Genomic DNA, 22195 nt, shown 5'->3' with positions numbered 1-22195 from the left:
ATTTGTAAAAGAAAAATGTGTGATACTAGAATATGGAATGGGAAGAAGATACAAGAATATAAAGGCATACATTACATGTCAGTGCTGTAATTGAGTATTAATATAAGTTTATATTATTTACAAATGTGTATTGTAAACTCTAGGGAATCACTGGAAAAGTCAAACAACAAAAGATAAATAAATAGCTGAAAATAGAGGAGAGGCAAAAACCATAAAGTCGTAAAATGCTGAATTAAAACCAGAGAAGAATGAAAAGCTGGAAAAAAACAAAGAGCAAAAGAAACAAATAGAATACTGCTAGAGGGGCACCTGGGTGGCTCAGTCCTTTAAGCGTCCAACTTTGGCTCAGGTCAGTATCTCACAATTCCTGGGCTCCGTGCTGACAGCTCAGAGCCTGGAGCCTGCTTCAGATTCTGTGCCTCCCTCTCTCTCTCTGCCCCTCCCCTGCTCTTGCTCTCTCTCTCTCTTTCTCTCTCTCTCTTAAAAATAAATAAACTTAAAAAAAAGAACACTTCTAGAAAGATGACAGATTTTAATCGAAATATATTTATAATCAGTTTAAATAAGAATGGTCCAAACACAATTGCTAAAATAAATAGATTCTTAAATTGATTGTTTCTAATGAACATAACCAAGGTATATCCTGCCTTTAAAAAATCCCATCAACAACAACCAAAAACAAACAAACAAGCAAACAAACAAACAGGATCAGACCTGTAAATGCTGAGAACAAACTGATGGTTGCCAGAAGAGAAGACATCTCCTCTGGGGAGGAGGGCAAATGAGAAAAGGAGTGGGAGCCACAGACTGTCAGTTATGGATCAGGTATGTTACAGGAACAAAAGGCACAGCATAAGAAATAAAGCCAATGACACTGTAATAGCACTGTGTGGTGACACATGGTAGACACACTTTGGTGAACATAGCGTAATATGCATTTGTCAAATCACTACTTTGTGCACCTGAAAACAATGCAACATTGTGTGTCAACTATACTCAAATATATATATATATATATATATATGTATATATATATATATATATAATTATATATCCAATGGAAATTATATATCCAATGGAAAAATATCCCAATTTAAATATAAATATATAAGCCAGTGAAAACAAGATAAAAAAATTATATACCGAACAAAATCTGGAACGTAAATAAGACATTAGTGAAAAAAAAACTGTTGAAATGCAAGCAGCGTTTGTTATTTAGTTAATGGTATTGTACTGAGTTTACTTTCTTAGTTCGGACAAATATCATTATAAGACACTATTATTGGTGGAAGCTGGGTGAAGGGCGTCTGTTTGCTTTCTATATTACATTTTTAAAAAAATCTACAACTATTCTAGAAGAAAGTTTATAAAAATATAAAGTTATTTTTCACTTACTAGATAGTCAGGAAGTGTTTATTAGTCAGAGGAAGTGTATTTACACCAATATGTGAGCAGAGAGATGGTAAGAAAATGTAGAACTATGTCTGTTTGTAAAACAAACAAACAAGCCCCACCCCCCCCCCAAAAACCCACAACAGCTCATCCTTAACTTTTTAAAATATAATATTTTGCTAGATAAAGAATGGTTCTTTTTTTGTGGTTTTAAATTTTTATTGAAACTGTAGTTAGGGGCGCCTGGGTGGCGCAGTCGGTTAAGCGTCCGACTTCAGCCAGGTCACGGTCCGTGAGTTCGAGCCCCGCGTCAGGCTCTGGGCTGATGGCTCGGAGCCTGGAGCCTGTTTCCGATTCTGTGTCTCCCTCTCTCTCTGCCCCTCGCCCGTTCATGCTCTGTCTCTCTCTGTCCCAAAAATAAATAAATGTTGAAAAAAAAATTTTTAAAAAAAAAAAGAAACTGTAGTTAGTTTATGGGATCCCTGGGTGGCTCAGTCAATTAAGCATCCAACTTCAGCTCAGGTCATGATCTCACAGCTCCTGAGTTCAAGCCCCGCATTGGGCTCTGTGCTGACAACTGGAGCCTAGAGTCTGCTTCCGGTTCTGTGTCTCCCTCTCTCTCTCTGTTCCTCCCCTGCTTTTGCTCTGGCTCTCTCTCCCAAAAATAAATAAACATCAAAAAAAATTTTTTTTTTTAATTTTTTTTTTCAACGTTTATTTATTTTTGGGACAGAGAGAGACAGAGCATGAACGGGCGAGGGGCAGAGAGAGAGGGAGACACAGAATCGGAAACAGGCTCCAGGCTCTGAGCCATCAGCCCAGAGCCCGACGCGGGGCTCGAACTCACGGACCGCGAGATCGTGACCTGGCTGAAGTCGGACGCTTAACCGACTGCGCCACCCAGGCGCCCCTCAAAAAATTTTTAAAGTAAACTTTAGTTAAAATATAGTGTGACATTGATTTCAGGTGTAGAATTTAGTGATTTATCACTTACATACAATAACTAGTGCTCATTCCAAAAGTCCCTTCCTTAATGCCCAACACCCATTTAACCCATCCCCTGCCCACCTCCCCTTCTGCAACCTTCAGTTATAAACACTGGTTCATATTTTATATATTAAAATACAGACATCTACACCCTTTGTTTCATTTTTATGAAATAAATTATCTCAATAACAATAGCAGAATATATATATATAGAGAGAGAGAGAGAGAGAGAGAGAGAGACCTCAGCTGCTTAGTTTGGCTACTGTAAATAATGCTGCAGTAATCATAGGGGTGCATGTATCCCTTTGTATTAGTTGATTTTTTTATTTTGTATTTTGTATTTTTACTGGATAGTGCAATTCCTGGGTCATAGACTCATTCTATTTTTAGTTCTTTGAGGAGTCTCCATACTGTTTTCCATGGTGGCTGCACTAGTTTGCATTCCCCCAACAGTGCAAGAAGTTCCTTTTTCTTTATATCCTCACCAGATTTCTTGTGTTTTTGATTTTAGCCATTCTGACAGGTGGGGGGTGATATCTCATTGTAGTTTTGATTTGCATTTCCCTGATGATGGGGGATACTGAGCATCTTTCATGTCTCTGTTGGCCATCTGTGTGTCTTCTTTGGAGAAATGTCTGCTCATGTCTTCTGCCCATTTTTTAATTGGATTATTTGGTTTGGGGATATTGAGTTTTATCAGTGCCTTGTATATTTTGGATACTAACCTGTTATCGTATCTGACCTTTGCAAATATCTTCTCCCATTCAGTAGGTTGACTTTTAGTTTAGCTGACTGTTTCCTTCACTGTGCAGGAGCGTTTTATTTTGATGTAGTCCCAATAGCTTATTCTTGCTTATATTTCCCTTGTCTCAGGATACCTATTTCAAAAAATGTTGATACAGCCATTATCAGAGAGATTACTGCCTGTCCTCTCTTCAGAAATGTTTATGGTTTCAGGTCTCACCTGTAGGTCTGAAATTAATTTTGAGTTTATTCTTGCAGATGGTGAAAGAAAGTGGTCCAATTTTATTGTTTTGCATGTGGCTGTCCAGTTTTCCCAACACCATGTGTTGAAGAGATTGTCTTTTTCCCATTGTATATTCATTCCTCCTTTGTTGAAGATAACTGGCCATGTAATTGTGTGTTTATTTCTGGGTTTTCTGTTCTATTCCATTGATCTACATGTCTGTTTTTATGCCAGTATCCTACTGTTTTATTACTACCATTTTGTGATATAACTTAAAATCTGAATTGTGATACCTCCTGTTTTGTTTTTCCTTTTTCAAGATTGCTTTGGCTATTTGAGGTCTTGTGTGGTTCCATACAGATTTTCAGATTGTTTGTTCTAGTTCTGTGGGAAAATGCTATTGGTATTTTGATAAGGATTGCATTAAATCTACAGATTGCTTTGGGTACTGTAGACATTTTAACAATATTTGTTCTTCCTACCCATTACCATGGAATTTCTTTGTGTCATCTCGAATTTTGTTTATCAGTGTTTTAGTTTTCAGAGTACTGGTCTTTCACCTTTTTGGTTAACTTTATTCCTAGATATTTTATTGTTTTTGGTGCAATTGTAAATGGGAGGATTGCTTTCTTAACTTCACTTTCTGCTAATTCATTATTACTGTTTAGGAATGTTAACAGATTTCTGTACATTGATTTTGTATCCTGAAACTTTATCTGTTCTCGTAGTGTTTTGGTGGAGTCATTAGAGTGTTGTTTTGTTTTGTTTTGTTTTTATTTATAGTATCATATCATCTGAAAATAGAGTTTTAATGCTTCCTTACCAATTTGAATGCCTTTTATTTTTTATGTTGTTTAATTGCTGCAGCTAGGAATTCCAGTACTATGTTAAATAAAAGTGATGCCCAGTGAACATCCTTGTCTTATTCCCTATCTTAGGGGAAAACCTCTGTTTCTCACCATTGAGTATGATGTTCCCTACTGGCTTTTCATATAAGATAAGGCCTTTATTATGTTGAGATATGTTCCCTCTAGACCTACTTTACAGAGGGCTTTTATCATGAATGGATGTTACACTTTGTCAAATGCTTTTTCTGCATCTGTTAAAGGACTGTATGGTTTTAATACTTTCTTTTATTGAGAAAGTTGTTTTGCAAATATTGAACCACCCTTGCATCTTGGGAATAAATTCCACTTGACTGTGATGTATGATTTTTTTTAAATATATTGTTGGATTCAGTTTACTAACTATTTTGTTGAGGATTTTTGCATCCTTATTCATAAGAGGCATTGTCCTATAGTTCTCTTTTTTTGTGATGTCTTTATCTAGTTTTGGTATCAGGGTGATACTCACCTCAGAATGAATTTGTAAGTTTTCCATCCTCTTGTATTTTGAATAGTTTGAGAAGAATGATTTTTAGATGAATTAGTTTCAAAATATTACTGTTTTAAACATGTATGACTGGGAGTAGTTACCACAGCTATATTTAGAGTTTTTCTATATCTAATAATTTGCAAAGCACAAGTGATTTCAGCAAATATTTTGAGATTCTATAATTTACTATGAAGATATTTACTAGTAATAAGTTGAGAAGTAACTATTTCTTCATCATTAACTTTTTACAGTTTTTACCATTAGTACCCATTAATATAATAATAATAATAATAATAATTATAATATCCCTAAGTGCACACTTACTATTTGCCAGGTAATATTATGAATAGTTTAGTATCTTCATATTTTTAAAAATTTTTTTTTAATGTTTATTTATTTTTGAGACAGAGACAGACAGAGCATGAACAGGGGAGGGTCAGAGAGAGAAGGAGGCACAAAATCTGAAACAGGCTCCAGGCTCTGAGCTGTCAGCACAGAGCCCGACGCGGGGCTCGAACTCACAGACCATGAGATCATGACCTGAGCCGAAGTCGGCCGCTTAATGACTGAGCCACTCAGGCACCCCAGTATCTTCATATTTTAAATCTCACTACAATAATAGAAAGTGGAATAATCTGAATATATGTAATACTATGAGCATAAAGAAATAATAGAAAGATTTAATGATACAGTGTGGAATTTAAAGAAAGAAGAAATAATACTTATTTTAATAATACAAAGATTTACTACGGTACATATGTATAATGTGAAATACACCAGTAGAAAAACTTATTGGGACATTATTCAAAAAATATTGCTGTTTTCCTGATCTGCTAACTCTTGATATCAAATTCATAGCCCAAATTTGCATTTTTGGATCTTCTAGCTCCATAGCCTTTTTATCAAAGTAGGTAAATATACTTCCATTAAAAATAGATAAAATTAGCAAGAATATATTGAGAAATCATACACTAAAATAAAAATTCTGAAATATACTTAATGTGCCTTTAGACTTAACTTACATACATAGCAAATAAAAAATTTGTTTTTTTTATTTTATTTATTCATTTATTTAAAATTTATATCCAAGTTAGTTAGCATATAGTGCAACAATGATTTCAGGAGTAGATTCCTTAATGCCCCTTAGCCATTTAGCCCTTCTCCCCTCCCATAACCCCTCCAGTAACCCTCTGTTTGTTCTCCATATTTAAGAGTCCCTTATGTTTTGTCCCCCTCCCTGTTTTTATATTATTTTTGTTTCCCTTCCCTTATGTTCATCTGTTTTGTCTCTGGAAGTCCTCATATGAGTGAAGTCATATGATATTTTTCTTTATTTTTGGCTATTGTTGATAGTGCTGTTACAATCATCAGTGTGCATGTGCCCCTTCAAAACAGCATACCTGTATCCTTTGGATAAATACCTAGTGGTGCAATTTCTGGGTCATAGGCTAGTTCTATTTGTAATTTTTTGAGGAACCCCCATACTGTTTTCCAGAGTGGCTGCACCAGCTTGCATTCCCACCAGCAGTGCAAAAGAGATCCTATTTGCATCTTCACCAACATCTGTTATTGCCTGAGTTGTTAATCTTAGGCATTCTGACGGGTGTGAGGTGGTATCTCATTCTGGTTTTGATTTGTATTTCCCTGATGATGAGTGATGTTGAATACTTTTTCGTGTGTTGGATGGCCAACTGGATGTCTTCTTTGGAGAAATGTCTATTCATGTCTTTTGCCCATTTCTTCTTCATTGGATTATTTGTTTTTTGGGTGTTGAGTTTGATAAGTTCTTTATAGCTTTTGGATACTAACCCTTTATCTGATTTGTCGTTTGCAAATATCTTTTCCCATTCCATCGGTTGCTTTTTAGTTTTACTGATGGTTTCCTTCACTGTGCAGAAGCTTTTTATTTTTATGAGGTCCTAATAATTAATTTTTGCTTTTGTTTCCCTTGCCTCTGGAGATGTGTTGGGTAAGAAGTTGAAACAGTAAAGATCAAAGAGGTTTTTTCCTGCTTTCTCCTTGAGGATTTGATGGCTTCCTGTCTTACATTGAGGTCTTTCATCCATTTTGAGTTTATTATTGTGTATGTTGTAAGAAAGTGGTCCAAGTTCATTTTTCTGCATGTCGCTGTCCAATTTTTCCAGCACCACTTGCTGAAGAGACTGCCTTTATTCCTGCTTTGTCACAGATTAGTTAGCCATACGTTTGTGGGTCTATTTATGTGTTTTCCATTCTGGTCCATTGATCTGAGTGTCTATTTTTGTGCCAGTACCATACTGTCTTGATGATTACCACTTTGTAGTACAGCTTGAAGTCCGGGATTGTGATGCCTGCGGCTTTGGTTTTCTTTTTCAAGATTGCTTGGCTATCAGGGTATTTTCTGGTTCCATACAAACTTTAGGATTGTTTGTTCCAATTATGTGAACAATGCTGGTGTTATTTGATAGAGATTGCATTGATTATGTAGTATTGACATTTTAACAATATTTGTTCTTCCTATCCAGGAGCATGGAATCTGTTTCCATTTTTTTGTGTCTTCTTCAATTTCTTTCATAAGCTTTTTATAGTTTTCAGTGAATAGATGTTTCACTTCTTTAGTTAGATTTATTCCTAGCTATTTTATGGTTTTTGATGTCATTGTAAATGGGATCGATTCCTTGATTTCTCTTTCTGTTGCTTCATTATTTGTGTATAGGAATGCAACCGATTTCTGTGCATTGATTTTATATCCTGCCACTTTGCTGAATTCATGAATCAGTTCTAACCATTTTTTGGTGGAAACTTTTGGGTTTTCCATGTAGAGTGTCATGTCATCTGCAAAGAGTGAAAGTCTGACCTCCTCCTGGCCGATTTGGATGCCTTTTATTTCTTTTTTGTTGTCTGATTGCTGAGGCTAAGACTTCCAATACTACGTTGAATAACAGTGGTGAGAGTGGACATCCCTGTCTTGTTCCTGATCTTAGGGGGAAAACTCTCAGTTTTTCCTCATTGAGAATGATATTAGCTTTGGTTCTTTCATATATGGCTTTTATGATCTTGTGGTATGATCCTTCTATCCTTGCTTTCTTGAGGGTTTTTATCAAGAGAGGATGCTGTATTTTGTCAAATGCTTTCTCTGCATCTATTGAGAGGATCATATGGTTCGTGTCCTTTCTTTTATTGATGTGATGAATCACATTGATTGTTTTGTGGATATTGAACCAGCCCTGCATCCCAGGTATAAATCCCACTTAGTTGTGGTGAATAATTTTTGTAATGTATTGTTGGATCCAGTTGGCTAATATCTTGTTGAGGATTTTTGCATCCATGTTCATCAGGGAAATTGGTCGATAGTTCTCCTTTTTAGTGGGGTCTCTGTCTGGCTTTGGAATCAAGGTAATGCTGGCTTCATAGAAAGAGTTTGGAAGTTTTCCTTCCATTTCTATTTTTTGGAACAGCTTCAAGAGAATGGGTATTAACTCTTCCTTAAATATTGTTAGACTCCCCGGGAAAGACATTTGGCCCTGGACTCTTGTTTTGGGGGGAGAGTTTTGATTACTAAATTGATTTCTTTACTGGTTATGGGTCTGTTCAAAGTTTCTATTTCTTTCTTTTTCAGTTTTGGTATTGTATATGTTTCTAGGATTTGTCCATTTTCTCCAGATTGCCCATGTTATTGGTGTATAATTGCTCATAATATTCTCTTATTATTGTTTTTATTTCTGCTGTGTTGGTTGTAATCTCTCCTCTTTCATTCTTGGGTTTATTTATTTGGGTCCTTTCCTTTTTCTTTTTGACCAAACTGGCTAGTGGCTTATCAATTTTGTTAATTCTTTCAAAGAACCAGCTTCTGGTTTCATTGATCTGTTCTACTGTTTTTTTGGTTTTGATAGCATTAATTTATGGTCTAATCTTTATTATTTCCTGTCTTCTGCTGGTTGTGGGTTTTATTTATTTCAGCGTAGATTTATGTTTGGAAAATATTGCCAGAAATATAAAATCAATAGATTTTTAAAGAAATTTGGCCACCTTCTCCTCTCTCCCTTTGGTGTTTCTTTGTCCTTAGGATTTGATGCAAGTTTTGCGTAAGGACTAGCTCAAAGTAGTAAACAGTTATTCTTTTCTAGATCTTTCTGCTAAGCATTACTGACAGGATTTGATTTCATTAACACTGATGTGTTATACAAATATATAAATTATAGTTTTATTCACCAACTCATAGAAAACGTATTACACTGTTTAAAGACTGAAGTTTCTCGGAATGTGTGAGACTCGGCAGTCTTGTCACATTCTATGAACTAGTGATGTATAAACTCTGATACAATATACACTGAAAGTTGTTTAAAAATGTACACTGTATAGAAAATATATTCATAAAACATATTAGAAAGTACACTTCCAATATCGAGGATAATGATGTAAATTTAAAAAGAAAAATGTTAACCATATTTATCTCTGGATAGTATGATAAGGAAAATTTGTTAAAATTAATGTGTTTCAAATCATAATACCATACATAAAATATTTTTATGAATGGCTACTTCACTGACAATATATTCTTATATGTACTAGTATCCAATATCTGGATGAATAGATACTTAATTATCTACCTGATAAATAAGCAACAGAATGAGTTGTGAAAATATATATTCTCCTCTATATAAGCAAATTCTTAGCAAAGAAAATAGAAGAAAAATGTTCCTTTATAGACATAATCTTACTTCTTAGTCCTTCTCTATCTCTCTGCACCTAAAATGATTTTCTTTTATTTGTTTATTTTGCTCTTGGCTTAAACCAATAATTTTAAAGTGCATTATAATGGAACACTTATTCTTTAATATGCTAAATAATCTTTACTTGAAAAAAGTCATATTTGTCAAATGTATTTGCAATATTTAGGGTTTGTTTTTTCACATATATTATTTGTGGGACACCTACGTGGCTCAGTTGGTTAAGCGTCTGACTTCAGCTCAGGCTGGCAGCATGGAGCCTGCTTGGGATTCTCTTTCTCCCTCTTTCTCTACCCCTCCCTCCCAAATAAGTAAATAAATACACTTAAAAATTCTTTAAAAAATAAAATATATTGTTTGTGACCTCAGATGTTTGGAAAAAACTAAGATGTACTATACAGATGCAGAAGATAACACAAATATACTAAAATTTTAAACTATAGAATTCTTCTTTTACGTGAGATATTTTGTTTGATGCAGTTTCCAGTCATTATTCTAAAACTTAATCATGCAAATAATAACCTAAGACTTTGTTAAAGTTCAAATCCCAATTCAGTAGTTTTATGGTGAGGCTATAGATATCGCAGTGTTCTCATTGATCACAAACTGCTAGGTGATGCCTCCTACTGTTGAATGAATAGCAAAATGGTCCAGCAAATAGATTAGAAAATCCTATGTTAGATCAATATCTGTAATAAAGTAGGTTCTTTACTTTGTGTCAATAATTTACTCTAAAAATATTCTTCTAAAATAAAATTTATTAAACAAATCATTCTAAAATAATTCATCCCATTAAAAATTCTAATAAAACTTTATTATATTTGTTTTTATATAGTTTCTAATAGTTTTTATAATTTTTTTATACTGAAGATACAATATATGCAGTTTTATAGCTACATGACATTGAGAAAAGTAATAAAATATCAATAGTTCCCCAGTTAAAACCACTACTAATAAATTTTCTCTTAGTACTATATTGTGTATTCATTCTTTCATTTGTTTGTTCATAATGTAGTTAATTTATAAATTATAGTGCCTTTGAGAATAATTGAAGGGACTATTGAATGAGAAGTAAAAGTAGAAATTAAAATATTATTAAGGAAAAGTTAGCACATGGAATGCATGTTATTAGGCCATATGTAATTAGTAGACTTGTTTTACAAAGGCAGCTATAAGAAGTTCTATAAGGCAAAGAAAAGATAAATAGGAATCAGTTAAAATAATCACAATATCTAGAGGATAAAAATAAAACTGGACAAACAAGTTGTCCCATGACATTGGGAGTTGGGAATAAAATTTCCCTTATAAAATCTAATTTAAAAATATACAGAAAGCAATGATACCAAGATCTCCAAAGTAAGTCCCATATTAAAAGTCATATAACCTTTTTTTATGTAATACTCAAAATATGACTTCATATCGCAAGAAAAACTGGTACGTAGAATATTTAGAAGGCCAATAAAATGTAGTGTTCTTCTTGTATATTTTATGATTTTCTGTTTCTATCTGAAAATATTATTTTACTAGTTTAAGTATCAAATATAACTAAAGAAATAGCAAGTTGTGTTTTCATGTTTTATTATTTTGACCATACCTTATAAATTTCCACTATTATCAGAGGTATTTAATCTTACTCTGGATGTCATTTATGTTTAAATGAGTTGTCCAAGGTACCTGAAATAATATTAAGAAGAGTTTACCATTATAATTATTACTGTTTTTAATTTACACCATGATGCTGTTTGTACCCATACAATGATCTACTTCTTGCATTGAGGAAAAAAGAAGAATGATCCTGGAACTCCTTTTATTCTAAGCTATGAAACATAAAGTTTAACAAAACCTTGTAACATATTTTCCAACATATAAGTTTAATTTTAATTATTTTAATATTAAGCTTCATAAAAAGCAAAGAAATATGCTTAAAAGTACTTCAGATTTATTTATTTTATCTCATCTTTTTTTTATTTTCTGATGCTTCTATGTTTTTTTAAATTCAGAATGTATTATAATGAGAACAGTAGTCATCACCCTTATGTGTCAACTTAAAGTTGATACTAATTTGGCATTAACAGTAAAAGAATGATAGCTACTGGAGCAGCAACAGCCCATACATAGATCTGTGGTTTCCTAAAGACTTTTACATCAGGTCTTGATCAGAGGTTGGCATTTTCAAAGGTCATCCAACTCTCCGTACTAGTCAATTACCGAGCATCGGATACTACTGACAGTTAAGCACTGCTGCAAAATTAGCTAAGGCACTACAGAGATACCAAGAACTTCCAACTGAACATTCTGCATGGATTTCAGAAAATTTCCCTGAACTTTCATATTAGCTGATCTTCCTTGTATGTAAAACATTCCATTTCTTTCTCCTAATATTCTCAAATTATAGGCTGTTGAAAATGGTCAAAATTTCAATCATTATTTCTATTTTGAGAACCCAACTTGAAATTCTCTCTTTAATGCTTTCTTTTTTTCTTTTTTTTTTAATTTTTTTTAACGTTTATTTATTTTTGAGACAGAGAGAGACAGAGCATGAACGGGGGAGGGGGAGAGAGAGAGGGAGACACAGAATTGGAAACAGGCTCCAGGCTCTGAGCCATCAGCCCAGAGCCCAACGCGGGGCTCGAACTCACGGACCGTGAGATCATGACCTGAGCTGAAGTCGGATGCTTAACTGACTGCGCCACCCAGGCGCCCCTCTCTTTAATGCTTTCTTAAAAGAGTATTAAAAAACCTCTCTAGAAATGAACTAAGTCCTATGACAAGAGTGCTATGGAAATATATTCATCCTTAACATGTATACACACACACACACACACACACGTATAGCTGTAATTATACATAAATATATACATGCATACATAATTTCCTTTGTATAATGATGGTGCCTATACCAGAATATTAGCTCACTAATAGATAATATGCCTGGATTTGAGGAAGTACTAAGTAAATATCAATTGAAACAAATAATGGAAAACAAAGAGGGAAATGGCATTGGTTAACTTTTCAATAATCTATTTATTTAGAATCCAGAATAAGCAAATCGAATCCAACAGTACATTAAAAGAATTATTCACCACAATCAAGTGGGATTCATTCTTGGGTTGCTAGGGTGGTTCAATATTTGCAAATTTGCAAATGTGATACACCGCATTAATGAAAGAATAAGAACCATATGATATCCTCAATAGATTCAGAAAAAGCAATTGACAAAGTACAACATCTGTTCATGATAAAAGCCCTTAAAAAAGTAGGGATAGAGGGAACATACCTCAACATCATAAAAGCCATATATGAAAAAACTTACAACCAATAGGAAACAACTGAGCACTTTTTCTCTACTCTTAGGAAAAAGACAGGGATGTCCACTCTCACCACGGTTATTTAACATAGTACTGGAAATCCTAGCCTAAGTAATTAGACAACAAAAGGAAATAAAAGACATCCAAATAAGCAAGGAAGAAGTCAAATGTTCACTATTTGTTGATGACATGATAATCTATATAGACAACCCAAAAGACTCCACCAAAAAATTGCTAGATCTGATACACATATTCCATAAAGCCGCAGGATACAAAATCAACATACAGAAGTCTGTTGAATTTCTATACACCAATAATGAAACATGAGGAAGAGAAATCAAGGAATTGATCCCATTTACAATTTCAGCAAAAACAATAAGATACCTAGGAATAAATCTAACCAAAGAGGTAAAATCTGTACTCTGAAAACTACAACACACTTATGAAAGAAATTGAAAAAGACCCAAAGAAATAGAAAAACATTCCATGCTCATGGACTTGAAGAACAAAAATTAGTAAAATGTCTATGCTACCCAAAGCCATCTATACTTTTAATGTAATTCCTAGCAAAATACCACCAGCATTTTTCACAGAGCTAGAACAAACAATCCTAAAATTTGTATGAAACCACTAAAGACCACAAATAGCCAGAGCAATCTTGAAAAAGAAAAGCAAAGGTGGAGGCATCACAATTCTGGATTTCAAGTTATAGTCCTCAAAGCTGTAGGCATCAAGACACTATGGTATTGGCACAGAAACATACACAGAGATCACAGAGATCAATGGAACAGAACAGAAAACACAAAAATGAACCCACAATTATATGGTCAACTAATCTTTGACAACACAGAAAAGATATCTAATAGCAAAGAGAAAACTGGACAGCAGCATGTAAAAGAATGAAACTGGACCACTTTCTTACACTATACAAAAACTAAATTCAAAATGGGTGAAAGACCTAAATGTGAGATAGGAAACCATCAAAATCCTAGAGGAGAACACAGGTACTGACCTCTTTGACATCAGCCATAGCAACTTTTTACTAGATATGTCTTCTGAGACAATGGAAACAAAAACAAAAATGGACTATTGGGGCTTTGTCAAGATAAAAACTTCTGCACAATGAAGGGAATAATCCATAAAATTAAAAAACAACCTTCAGAATGAGAGAAGATTTTGCAAATGACATATCTGGTAAAGGATTAGTATCCAAAATATATAAAGAACATAGAAAACCCCACACCCAAAAAACAAATAATCCAGTTTAAAAATGGGAGGGAGACATGAATAGACATTTTCCCAAGACATACAGATGGCTAACAGACAAATGAAAAGATGTTCATCATCACTCATGGTCATGGAAATACAGATCAAAACTACAATGAGATATCACCTCACACTTGTCACAATGGCTACAACTAAGAACACAGGAAACAACGGGTTGACAAGGATACAGAGATGCAAACTCTAGAAAACGGTATGGAGGTTCCTCAAAAAGTTAAAGATAGAACTAACTACCCTATTATCCAGCAATTGCACTACTAGATATTTACCCAGAAGATACAAAAATACTGGTAGGAAGGGCTACATGCACCCCAATGTGTATAGCAGCATTGTCAACAATAGCCATACTATGGAAAGGGCCCAAATGTCCCATCAACTGATGAATGGATAAAGAAGTTGTATGTGTGTGTATGTTTGTATACATACATACACAATGGAAAAATACCCAGCCATGAAAAAGAGTGAAATCTTACCATTCGCAACAACATGGGTGGACTAGAGAGTATTATGCTAAGCAAAATGAGTCAGTAAGAAAAAGACAAATATCATATGATTTCACTCATAGTGGAATTTTAGAAAGAAAACAGATGAACATAAGGGGGGAAAACAGAGGCCAATCATAAAACAACTCTTAACTATAGAGAACAAACTGAGGGTTGCTGGAGGGGAGGGGAGCAAGGGATGGGTTAGAAGTGTTATGGGTATTAAGGAGGGCACTTATGAGGAGCGCTGGGTGTTGTATGTAAGTAATGAATCACTAGATTCTACACCTGAAATTAATATTGCACTGTATGTTAACTGACTGGAATATAAATAAAAACTTAATGAATAAATTAGTAAGTAAACAAACATGAAGATAAATAAATAACAAGGGGGAAAAAGAAAAAAGAAGCAAATTACACTGTGTATAAACTTTCAAAGTAAAATGGTGTGAAACACATAGACACACACAAGAATATTACTCAGCCATAAAAAAGAATGAGTTCTTGCCATTTGTGACAACATGGATGGACCTAGAGGGTATTATGTTAAGAAAATAAGTCATACAGAAAGACAAATGCCATATGATTTCATTTACATGTGGAATATAAACAGCAACAACATAAAAACCTAGCTGAAACAGATTTATGAATACGGAGAACAAAAGGGTATTTGCCAAAGGAAAGAGAATGGGTACAAAATGTCAATATCAATATCAATATCAATAATCACACTATACATTGATTTCCTCATGAACAAAAAATGGATCATGATAACACCCACCTTCCTGTCTAATATCAATTCTTTTCTAAACACTTTTTAAAATATGTGTATGTTTGCACGTGAGTACATATAAATTTTATATGTTTTTAGAAAATTGTCACATCTATCCCTGATGTCATGAAAAATAGAGCAGTTTGCGGGGAGCGTATATCCATGTACAATGAAGGTAGTTAGCTAGTTACAGTCAAAACATTGTGTATTTTAATCAGTGTTCTAGAATGTTTGCTGTTCTATCTTGTGCATGATTCCCTTAATAAATATTATCTGATACTTCTCATTGATATCATTGGTACCATTACATTTACACAGAACATGTCTGTTTAAATTGATAAGTGACACTAATACTAACAGAAAGATTTTAAAGGAAAAACAACTTAAAGCAAATAAAAGCATTCAAAATTATGCACACTACCCAAAATATAGAGTGAAGCATGTAATTTATTTTCCTCTCTGCTTTTGATATCTAAAGGAGAAAAAAAAATCCACTGAATTATGGAAGGTAATCCAGATAGATGGCTGTCCTTTTGGCCTGAGACAACCCATAAACTCATCACCTTAACTGACTTCTAGAAGACAACTAATCACATTGGCATAATTTGTTTTCTATAATTTTATTCAGGATATGTGGGGTTATAAGAAAGGTCACATTGCCTACTCCACTGAATAAAGTATTTCACTTCAAAAATTCCTGTTGTACTCATTTCTTACTAATGTTTTGGGTTTTTTCTTTTGTTTGTTTCCCTTTCTGGCTGCTCTTTTCTCATATGATTATTGGGTCTTTAGTTTTTCTTTCTTTTTTCCAGGAAATTCCACTTATTGCATTTTTCTCACGTACCTATGAATTACCTGGGAATCTTGTTAAAGTGAGTCAGATTCTGTTTCAGTAGGTCAGGACTGGCCTTAAGATTGTATATTTCTTTTCTTTTCATGTTTTTATTTTATTTTATTTTTGAGAGAGAGAGGGAGAGAGACAGAGCATTAACAGGGGAGGGGCAGAGAGAGAGGAAGACACAGAATCTGAAGCAGGCTCCAGGCTCTCAGCTGTCAGCTGAGCCCAACATGGGGCTTGAACCCACGAATTGTGAGATCATGACCTGAGCTGAAGTCATACGCTCAACTGACTGAGCCACCCAGGCACCCCAAGATTGTATATTTCTAACAATCTCGCCTATGTTAACTGGTGCTGCTGGTCTTTGGACCACACTTCAGTAGTAAGGACAATATAGATGAATTCTTGCTCCCCATTAAGGTTTCACTCTTTCCTCTATCCCGCTAATTCAGTGTATTAAATTATTCCTCAGTAATAGATCATCCCATTTTTAAAGAACTCTAGTCTCCTTCATTAAATGTAATACTCCCCAACCTAATTTCCAATGTTCTTGCACATCTGTGCTCTCTTAACTTGTAAGCATGAAAAGCAGTTTTCTTCCTTGGTGCCTTTATTCATACTATTCACTGATAATCAGATTATCTCTGGCCAACTCCCCATTTTGCCTTGAAATGTCTGACTCCTTCTGATTTTTATGCCTCAATCTAAGTGTAACCTCTTCCAAGATTCTTTAAGAATATCCTAAGAAAAAAATGTACAAATGCCTGACAATCTTCTCTCTCTGGCAATGCTACAGATCTTTGCCTTCCTTACTGATATTTATACTAACTTATGCTGTTTTATATCTTCCCCTATATCCACCTTTCAAATTAGTACTTACCTAAATTAGACATTTTAAGCTATTTAAATTAGTTTCCTCTTGCTGCTTTAAAAAAGCACTACTAATTTAGTATAATAAAACAACACAAATTTATTATCTTAAAGGTTTTGATGTCCAGAATCCAAAATAGATTAGGTGGGCTCTAGGACTCACCATACCCACACTCACTGTCCACTATTCTTTGGAAAAATGGTGAAGTCAACTTGTTTGTAAAAATGAACTTTGGATAGATGAGCTAAGTGCTATTCATTGGCCACATAAACTATTCGTATCTGCCTGAGCCAGCAGAGTTTGGCATTTTCTGTTGTGTTCAGTGTGGATGTGGGTAGTGTGTGTGTGTAAGGATGGGCGAGGTTATATGAATAAGAAAGATTTCCAGGATTTAAAGGAATTGAAATGAGATCTTGCTCTGTTAGCTTTTGTTTGCTTTGATTTGAATTCTTTTACTTATACTTTTTGGAACTACTGTATGTTCTCAAAGTACATTAAAAAAATGTTTCTACTAGTCCCATAAGAGAGTGTGTAATTTCAGAGCATCTGGAGTAAATTTAATAATATCAGTATTAACATTTATACAAGGCATTAAGTCGTTGAACAGTAATGTAATCCATAAAGACAGGCTTGAGACAATAAACTTGGGCATAAGGAGGAGCTATAGCTACATAGCAGACATTCTATGGTGATGATAGTAATCAGATTAATCTGTGAGGACAAAAAATGCTATTACACTTCTTAATGGTATTCTAGTTACTGACTTTCAAAGAAGAGGAAGGTGAGGAAAGACGGAAACAACTTGTATATGTTGAAGAAAATGAAAAATCAAAGAATAATAATTCTTACTCCTTTCTAAGAAAAACTGATCCTGATAATTAGATGAAAGTTTGTCTGTTAAACTTAAATAAAGTCTTCATCTTTAACATAAGATGTCTGTGTGTTGGAAGAAACTCTCAACCAATCTTCAGGGATTTCTTTATATTAAGAACCTAAAAATCCAGAAAGCATAAAACTTGCTTGTGGTTGGAACAGCCAACTCTGAATTCAGCATCACGGGAGAGTTTCTTCATGCATGGCAAGAGCTCACTCATCCAGCCTTTGTATACTCTAACCTGGCTCCAAATGTAACATTTTGTTAGATGCTAAAAAAGATACACTAATCCTCAAGCATTTTCAAAAAGCTGGAGTGAACTTCCCTAGCAGCAAAGCCATAGGATTTGAGGAATCCTATGTGTAGGAGTGTACCTGCAGAAGGCTCCAGCACATACACTTATTTTGGATGAAATCAAGAAATGAGACAAATTCACTGTCTATAAATCATTAGCCCGATATATTGCGAGATCCTTTTGCTCCTTCAGCGTATATTCTGTTATACCATTAACACTAAAACAATTTTATGTGTGTTTTATTCATTTTTATGATCATATGATTTTTTTTTCAAAAATGGATATCTTTGTTTCTTCTTGTGATTACGAGGAACTTTAAGAAGACGCCCAATGAACTTTACCTCCTGAGATTTACATCCTTATGCAGTCTCCTATGACCTGTATAATCAATATGATGTTGTGGAAATAACAGCATGAGGCATTCAAGAAAGGCTCAATTATAAAACAAATTTTGGTTCCACATTATTTTTTTTTCTTTAGCATTTTGCTCCAAAAGTCTTCTGGTATGTCTTGATGGCACTCAAGTAGCCTTATGGGGATGTCCACATGGTCAAGAGCTGCAGCCTGCTATCATTAGCCAGGACTGACTTACCAGATATGTAAGGAACCGTATTGGAAATAAATCCTCCAATCAGAGCTAAGCCCTCAGATGACTGCCACTGCTGTCCTTCCCAACCTCTTAACTATAACCTCATGAAAGACCCTGAACCAGGAAATTCCAGCTTCGATGCACCTGATTCTCTGACCCACGGAAACCATCAGATAAAATACAATTATTGTGTTAAGCCACGAAATTGTGAGGTGATGTATTATGTAGCAACAGGTAACTAAGAGCCCTCTTTCCTTATCTTTCTTCTCTGATTTTTCGTCTTTACTTTGCTTCTTTTAATCCTAATCATCCCAAATAATAGGTTTTCTCGCCATCATTGTTCTGGATCATAATACTCATATCACGTAATCCTTGCATTTAAATATGATAAGCTCAGTAGAACACCCATATTTCAAACTATTCATGAGGTAACTTTTCTTTTTCAATTATAATTGGGTTTCAATAGAAAAAAATAGAAATAGGAAAAAAAAATAGCTGTATATATATAATTGGACCCGGGATAAATATACTTTAACTGAACAGAATATCTTTTATTCTGTTAGCTGCTATTCTTTCTATTTTCTGTTTTAAGCTATGACTTGATTCATTGTTTGTTTTAGAGACTCAAAATGTTTATCTTAAAATAGGAATAACAGTATCTGATATATAATTTTATATATAACTACTGACTTTTTTCTTTGACTTTTACACTAAGCACTGACATTTCAGTTTTGACAGTTTATTTATCACATAATTAGGGCAAGTTTCCCATTAAGATAAAATGAACAGAAAATATTACCAGAATATATCACATATTTTAATTGTAGGAGTGTTTTCCTGAAATGAAAACATGTTGAATTTAACTAAAATAATATTTATGAATAATTAATATGGATCTTAGAATTATCACCAATAGTTGAAAGCATTCTGTGGTTCCTAAGTAATAATGATATTGCAAACCATGCATCCAAAATGTTACTCGGTGAATTTTAGTTAAAATATTTTTTCTTAGCAATAAATATAAAATACTAATTAAACTGGGCAAAATATAGAAATAAAGTATATGATGGTTATTAGAGGTAGGGGGTGGGGGAAAATGGCTGAAATAAGTGATGGGGATTAAAGAGTACACTCATCATGATGAATAAAAATAAATAAAATAAAATAAAATAAAACAAATAAAGTATAAACTCCCACTTAATTTGTTTATATATACATATATATGTCTGTGGGTTTCATGGATGATAACTTTGACATGATAAAAATCAGTCCTAAAATTATAGCATTTCCAGCACATGTAAATATATATATATATATATATATATATATATATATATATATATAAAATTCCAAAAACTCCTCCCTCAAATTTTATGATTCTAACTAAATCTTCCCTAGGGAATGCTTGCATCTCTGTCTCAGGTTGACACATTTTAAAGATGAATCAAGTTAGCTTTAATTATACATTTGTCAACAAAAAATGCATAGCAATAGCCAAAAAATACCATGAAGACTGCATAATATACCAATGTCCCTGTGGATTTCACATACCTTTTTAGTCTTCTCCAAACCTAACCCTTTAACCATGGTTACCACTATATCCCTTTTCCAAGCAAGTACTGTGTAAATGAAACCTAGCATTGCCCAAGACACAGCTGTCATTTTTTGGTGTATGAGGGATGAAGGAAAACTAGAGTTGCTAGGGGCCCAGGTAAGGTAGCTATCTCTCTTTGTCCAAAACAAAATGGTATAGCATGTGATGGGATTTTGGTAATAAAACTGATAAGAGTTCTAGGCAAATGGAGAAAGTGGGAAAACTGGTCTTCCTAAAAGTCTTGGCATATGAATTAACTACTGGTATAACTTGCCTACATATGTTTTTTGTCAGTTTGTTAGAATAATAGCTCTCTCCAAAGATATTAATCTTCTAATCTCCAGAACATGTGAATGTGTAACTTTAAAAGGAAAAAGGGATTTTGCAGATGAGATTAAGTTGATGATATTGAGATGCAGAGATTATCTAGGCGGGTACAATGTAATCACAAGACTCCTAAAAAAGAGACAAAAAAGTCAGAGCTAGAGAAGTCAATGTGACTATGGAAGCAGAGAGAGATTTTGAAGACACGATGCTGGTGGTTTTGAAGGTGGAGAAAGGAGAATACAAAGAATCTGGGAAAAAAAGAAAATAGATTGTCCTGTAGAGACTCTAGAAGGTACTAGGTCCACTGACACGATACCCTTAGCCCTATGAGACTGATTTTGGACTTCTGACCTCCAAAATTATGAGATAATAAATTTGTGTTGTTTTTTTTTTATTTTTTTTAACGCTTATTTATTTTTGAGACAGAGAGAGACAGAGCATGAGAGAGAGGGAGACACAGAATCTGAAACAGGCTGCAGGCTCTAAGCGGTCAGCACACAGCCCAACGCGGGGCTCAAACTCATGGACCGTGAGATCATGCCCTGAGCCGAAGTCGGATGCTTAACCGACCAAGTCACCCAGGCGCCCCAAATTTGTGTTGTTTTAAGCCACTAAATGGGTGGTAATTTGTTGCAGCTGCAATAGGAAACAAATAAATTCCTGAGGTTCGTGCTTATTTTTGGATGGTTTTTATGTGTTTGTTTTATCACTGTTTTCATCTTTCATCCATTTTATTAAAAACATATATTTGTTATCAATTATTAACATCTTAACTTTGTGCCAGGAATTGAGCTTTTTCTGTGCTTAATTTTAGTATTCTTCCTTTCAGTCAAGAATCTTATGTGTAAATGCACATTTCCTCTCTTTTTCTCTTTCTTTTTTTTTTAATTTCTATAAATTACTAACAATATCAATTCAATATCTATTAATCATTTATTAATTAGAAAACACTATAAATATGGTCATGCACTGATATACACATGGTTTCGACCAGAATCCCTTCATGATTAATAAGAGTAATCTGTGGAATTTCTGACCATGGTGAAAAAAGTAATTTGTGGATACAGAGCATGATGATGTTTTCTTGGCTCAAATGTAATTTCCAACTTTTTTCCTAATTCCTGTTATGTTCTGACTTTTTATCTAACCTGTCAGAGACACAGGGAATATTGCTTAGACACAATAACACATAGCACCTTGTGGTAAAAGAATTGTATTTAAATTCTTGTTCTAACATTATAGCTTAGGCAGTTTTCTTAATGCAGCTAATCACTATTTTTCCTATATATCTAAATGTAGATCTGTCTATAGGTAATTAGACATTTAAAAAGAATATTTTTCATTTGAATACTATAAAATGCTTTTTGGGATGTTTCTTATAAATAAATCATTTACAAGTTATACTGGTCTATTAAGCAATAAATTGCTGTTTTGAGAATGCAAAATAATGAAAAATAATACTGTAACACCTAATGAGTCATTAGAACTGAAAACAAATAATAGTACTAATGTTTTTAATAGTTCTGCGAAAG

This window comes from Lynx canadensis, chromosome A1 (assembly GCF_007474595.2).
Source record: "Lynx canadensis isolate LIC74 chromosome A1, mLynCan4.pri.v2, whole genome shotgun sequence".
Classification (NCBI taxonomy): domain Eukaryota; kingdom Metazoa; phylum Chordata; class Mammalia; order Carnivora; family Felidae; genus Lynx; species Lynx canadensis.
The sequence above is the reverse complement of the archived record's forward strand: the minus strand, read 5'-3'. Positions refer to the sequence as shown.